This window comes from Rana temporaria, chromosome 5 (genome assembly GCF_905171775.1).
Source record: "Rana temporaria chromosome 5, aRanTem1.1, whole genome shotgun sequence".
Lineage (NCBI taxonomy): Eukaryota > Metazoa > Chordata > Amphibia > Anura > Ranidae > Rana > Rana temporaria.
In genome coordinates, this window is record NC_053493.1 from 351,931,301 (window position 1) to 351,937,699 (window position 6,399).

General features: G+C 49.5%; 1 non-coding gene across 1 annotated transcript; it reads right to left on the reverse strand.

Annotated features, from left to right (window-relative positions):
- Nucleotides 1–2,860: 2,860 nt before the first annotated feature.
- TRNAD-AUC lies at nt 2,861–2,932 on the reverse strand. Its single transcript has one exon. It is a non-coding gene; the product is annotated as a tRNA-Asp (tRNA).
- Between the last annotated feature and the right edge of the window lie 3,467 nt (nt 2,933–6,399).

The window sequence follows — 6,399 nt, forward strand, 5'->3', positions numbered from 1 at the left end:
AAGCCGTTTCTGTGGGCGAGGCCTAAGGCGATTGCCTAATTTGCCTAATTAGAGAGCCGCCTCTGCTCTCAAACCAAGGTTTTACTTGTATACATCCACTGACTGTCACACCTCTGCCTATGTTTTTGTAAATGGTTCAGTCACTTAGCTTTGTTTCCATATCCTATGCGCAAAAACCTAGGAGGACGCATCGTTCTTGCTTCCCTTTGAGGTTGGGAGATGTCCAGCAGTGCCATCAGCACAGAACTGGTGGGACCCAGGGACACCTTTCTACTGTCAAGAGAAGTCTGGGCAAAAGTGGTCTTCATTTAAAAATTGCAACCAAAAATCCATACCTCCGATAGACTGGCAGGACATGCTGGTAGTTAGTTATCCCTTCCAGACACTGGCAGGACATGCTGGGAGTTATAGTTCTCCCCCAGAGCCTGGCAGGAATTGATGGGAGTTATAGGTCTCCCTTCCAGAGCCTGGCAGGACATGCTGGGAGTTATGGTTCTCCCTCCCACAGACTGGCAGGACATTCTGGGAGTTGTAGTTCTCCCCCCAGAGCCTGGCAGGACATGCTGGGAGTTATAGTTCTCCCTTTCAGAGCCTGGCAGGACATGCTGGGAGTTTTGGTTCTCCCTTTCACAAACTGGCAGGTTATGCTGGGAGTTATAGTTCTCCTTCCCCAGAGCCTGGTAGGACATGCTGGGAGTTATTGTTCTCCCTTCCACAGACTGGCATGATATGCTGGGAGTTATAGTTCTCCCCCCCAGAGCCTGGTAGAACATGCTGGGAGTTATGGTTCTCCCCCAAAGCATGGCAGGAAATGCTGGAAGTTATGGTTCTCCCTTTCACAGACTGCACAATATGCTGGGAGTTATAGTTCTCCCCCAGAGACTGGCAGGACATGCTAGGACTTGAGGTTCTCTCTCCCCCAGACTGGCAGGACATGCTGGGAGTTATAGTTCTCCCCCAGGGCATGGAAGGAAATGCTGGGAGTTATGGTTCGCTCTCCCACAGACTGGCAGGACATGCTGGGAGTTATAGTTATCCACCCAGAGCCTGGCAGGACATGCCGGGTGTTATGGTTCTCTATCCCACAGACTGCCAGGGCATGCTGGGCGTTACGGTTCTCCCTCCCAAAAACGGGCAGGACATGCTAGGAGTTATAGTTCTCCCTTCCAGAGACTGGCAGGGCATGCTGGGAAGTATAGTTTCCCCCAGAGCATGGCAGGACATGCTGGGAGTTATGGTTCTCCCTCCCACAGACTGGCAGGAAATGCTGGGCGTGATTCTAACTGTGTGGGGGGCGTGGCTTACTGTGACATGACACTGATCACTGCTCCCAATGAGAGAGAGCAGATGATCACTGTCCTGTCACTAGGCAGAACAGGGAGATGCCTTGTTTACACAGGCATCCCCCCATTCTGGCTCTCCGTGACACGATTACGGGACACCGACGGACATCGAGTCCACGGGTCCCGCGGGCACGGTCAAGGAGACAGCGGCGGCAGATTCAAAGCAACGTACCTGTACATTATTTTGCCTGCCTGTGCCATTCTGCCGACATATAACTACATGAGGGTAATTCTGGGGATATAGGGAGGGTTAGTATTGGGGTTACTCTTGGGGATAAGGGAGGGTTATTCTTGGGGATATAGGGATGGTTAGTAATGGGGGTTACAGGGAGGGTTACTCTTGGGGATATAGGGAGGGTTAGTATTGGGGTTACAGGGAGTGTTAATGTGACAGAACCCATTGGTTCTTCCTTGTCCCCGACCCCCTCTATGACAAGGCTAAGAGGCGTGTCCCTAACTGTGTTTAAAGGTGTGTGTCTTCTACTTAAAGGTAATTATTTTTTTCCAATAACAAACATGTTATACTTACCTCCACTGTGCAGCTCGTTTTGCACAGAGTGGCCCCGAACCATGTCTTCTGTGGTCCCTTGGTGGCTGTCTCGGCTCCTCCCCGCAAGAACTAACCCCCTACATGCAAGCTCTCTCCCATGGGGGTTAGTCCTTGCAGGCTCGCTCCCGTGATACAGCTGGCAGCCATAGGCGCAGACTGTATCACTTGGCCCCGCCCCGCCCCCTGACACGCAGCGTCATTGAATGTGATTGACAGCAGCGCGAGCCAATGGCTGCACTGCTTTCAATAAACCAATGAATGAGCCGAGAAGCCCGGCTAAGAAGCCAGCGCGTTCACGCAGGACTTTTAAGGGGTCAGGTAAGTAAACGGGGGGGGGGGGGCTGGGGGGCCACTAGTCCTTGGATGTTTTTTTCACCTTAATGCATAGAATGAAAACACATGTGCCTTTACAACCCCTTTAATAAAGAGTTGATGCTCTGCATGTTTATCCCTCTACACCTGTGTGGCTTCTCTCGTGATTTAGGGGGTTAAGGGCTGGTTATAGCGAGTCTGTCGGCTGCGGGTGCGTTTGGAGGACAGGAGACACAGGTCTGGCAGATGTGCCCACCTGGGGTATCCAAGATCCATCACAGATACTCTTGGGGATGTAGGGAGGGTTAGTATTGGGGTTACAGGGGGGTTAGGATTACATGAATGGCTAGTGGTAGAGAGAGCTGTTGAGCTACTGTATATAGTAAACAGCTGGCTTTTTTTTCATCCAAGTTCCTAAGGATAGCCTAGAAAATACTCAAAAGGAGCCGAGTGCTCCATCTACTGGCTAAAAATAAGAATACAAACCAATCATATCCTTGTGCACAAAAATATATTATTCAAAAGTGCTTAACAAAATACATACAAACACACAACATATTCCTTTTGGTTTAAATTGTATTCCATCAGCATTTAATTTGTACAGCAGATTTCTCTATCCTGTGAAAGCAAAGCAGTTAGTAGCCATCTTGGCAATTGCGTTGGCCGGGAATCGAACCCGGGTCAGCTGCTGGATAAGCAGCTATGCTCACCACTGCACCACCAACGCAAGGAATGTCTTTGGATTGTGGGAGGAAAGCCTATATGCAGCTCCTCCTCTTGGGCACACTAAATTCAGCCAAATAACCTAGCAGCATGTCTAAGGCCCCATACACACGAGAGGATTTATCCGCGGATACGGTCTAGCGGACCGTATCCGCGGATAAATCCTCTCGAGGATTTGCGCGGATTTCCATGCGATGGAGTGTACTCGCCATCGAATCGAAATCCGCGCCGAAATCCTCTGGCGATGACGTGTCGCGCCGTCGCCGCGATTATGACGCGGCGACGTGCACGACGCTGTCATATAAGGAATTCCACGCATGCGTCGAATCATTGCGACGCATGCGGGGGATCCCTTCGGACGGATGGATCCGGTGAGTCTGTACAGACCAGCGGATCCATCCGTTGGGATGGATTCCAGCAGATAGATTTGTTTAGCATGTCATCAATATTTATCCGCTGGAAATCCATCCCAGGGGATAAATATCCGCGGAAACAGATCCACTGGAGTGTACACACCATAGGATCTATCCGCTAAAACCCATTCGCTGGGATTTTTCAGCGGATGGATTCTATCGTGTGTATGGGGCCTTAGGGTTGTGGGATGAAACCAGAGTACCCGGAGGAAACCCACGCAAGCACAGGGAGAACATGCAAACTCCATGCAGGTAGTGTCCTGGTCAGGAGTGGAACCAAGGACCCCACGCTGCAAGGCAGAAGTGCTAATCACTAAACCTCTGTGCTGCCCATATGTAGTCTGTTCTATAAGGCCCACCCCCGCTGAGCAGGGTATATTAGTTATGTCCACTCAAAGCTCTTCGGAGGTGAAGCAGTCATCTTTGGCACGCTAAATTCAGCCAAATATTTGTATATAATGTTTGGGGGTTCTAAGTTTTTTTAACGTGTAAACACAGAGCCTGAAAAACAGGCTTGGGGCTTAAGTGGTTAATGTCTCCATTTAAGAAAGCAGTTTTAACGTCTAAGGCCCGGATTATCAAAGGAGTTACGCCGGCGTATCTCCGGAAGAGCTCACAGTCTCCTAGACTGCACAGCGCAAGAGAAGCGCTGCAGGTAACCTGCCGCCCCTCTAAGTTTGACCCCCGGGGCAACCACCCCCCTGGCCCCCCAACGCTACGCCACTGCCTCTACCTGCTTCCTTGTAGTCTCATGGACGCACTCATCAATGCTCATGACCAGGTGGGGACTTTAGTAATTATCTGTCACTACACACTGCAACTTGAATGTTTGCATTAGAAGGGACGTGCTGAGCCTGCACACACTCCACCAATCCAGTGTACCTCTGTTACCTCACTCCCAGTAACAGAATATGGTCCCTCCCGGACCTCATGCGTGCTCTCACCTAAATCCTTCCTTCCCGTACCTTGACCAGGCCATCGAGCTCTGTGACACTAGTCTGCTTTCCGATTGCCATGGGAAACGGATTGCTAGGGCAGGAGCCAGAACACTGACCCCCCTCACTACCGGAGACCTGCTACCTTACCAGGTACCGCGGTACCACGTCTAAGGACTGGTTGCTTGTTCCTTCACTTGGTTACCCATAGCAACTACATTTCTCTTCCTTACCTTGCCAAGGTAACATTTTGTAAGCCTTTGTCGTACGAGAATTTTCGTTCATTGGTCTCTGATCAGCTCTATGGTCAGCTGGTGGAACCACCAGCTGCATTCTCAGACTCCCTGAGAAAACCGTGGGGAAGACGGTGGGGACGTTCCCTCACACTGCTTGTAAAAGCAGTCTAAAGGCTCCCGGGTCCCCTTGAACTCGATGTTCTCCGGCGGCCTGCGATTGCGGTCGGCAAAGGCAGAACAGCGGGATTCCTTTGTAAGGCCGGGTTCACACCTATGCAAATTGGTTGCGGTTTAAACCGCATCCAATTCGCATAAGATTATAAAATACATTGATTTCAATGAGGCTGGTTCACATATGTGCGATGCATTCGCACTGCGCATTGCCGAAAAAATGTGTGCGTTTTCTAGGCATTACGGTGCGGCTCAGGTGCAAATTCAGGCCCATTATCTTCTATGGGTACGCATCTGATTCGCAGATGTGTTCATTTCTCTTCAGGATTTTTCTCATTCACCTCAATACACTTCCCCCTCCCCTCTCCCAGGTCTCCAAATTTGCAGCTAAAACAGAGATGATCTGCTGAACAGTTCTCTTATCTCTCTGCAGAGATAAGAGAGCTGAAATTCGCTGGTGTGAATCCAGCCTAAACAAGGCATTCCCCTGTTCTGCCTAGTGACATGTCACTGATCTACTGTTCCCTGTGATCGGGAACAGTGATCAGTGACATGTCACTGGTAGCTCCTCCCCCTAACAGTGAGAATCACTCCCTAGGACACACTTAACCCCTTCAGTGCCACCTAGTGGTTAACCCCTTCACTGCCACGACACTTGCACGACAGTTCACACTGCCATATGCGAACTGCTGGGGAGTGTCATTAAATGTTAACGACACCCCCATTTCAGCTCGCATATCGCACTGCGAACTCACTGTTCGGACATGAATCAGATCACATATGTCTGAACACCAATGCGATCCGATTCTGGTCTGAACAGAAAAAAGGGCCCTGTGCGCGTTTGGACCGAATGCGGTGCGATATCAGCCATACTATCTGTATGGCTGAAATCGCATCGCACAGACATCGCATGTAATGTGAACAGCAGTGCGCTGAGAATCACATGCGATGTCTGGCATCGCACATTTTCTGATTAGAGCAGATCCTCTAGCCCTGGATAACAGGAAAGAATTCCCTATATATTTTGTGAGTGGAATGTGTAGGAATATAAAATGAATAAAAAAATAATATAAAATTCCTTGAGAACGTGATATCTTTTTCTAGTAAAGGGGAATGTTTTATTACATAATTTAATCATATATCATGTTCTTGGGGTGAAGCTAGAAGACCCCTGATGTCACTACTGTCACATAAGGGGCTTGTCAGTACATACATATATACATGGTTAGGACACATGTTAATACATAAACACCTATTACACATCCCTATACACACCAGAAGTGCAAGAAGTAGCCATAGAGCCCCTTCCAGCCTTGCAAATGTGGGCCTGTGCATCCAAGTGGTAATGACCCCCGGTCATGAAAGGAATCAATAAAAGAGGAAGCAATTCAAATGTAAATATACCAAATTTTTATTGTGTGTTTATGAAATTATAATTATGGACCTATACAGGCACGGACTGGCCATTGGGACTACGGGAGTTTCCCGTTGGGCCGATGGGTCAGTGGGCAGGTCAGGTGTAGTCCTCGAGCCGCTCCTCTCTGACAGTGAGTAATCGCGATTTCACTCCTGTTAAGAGAAGCAGCAGCCGTCACTTGCTGGAGTGAGTATTAGCCTTTCTGCTCCCTCCCGCCCTATAGGGGGAGATAGACAGCCAGCAGACTTTCCTTCCTCTCTCCCCTTATCACTTGTCACTTATCACATGACTGGAGAGAG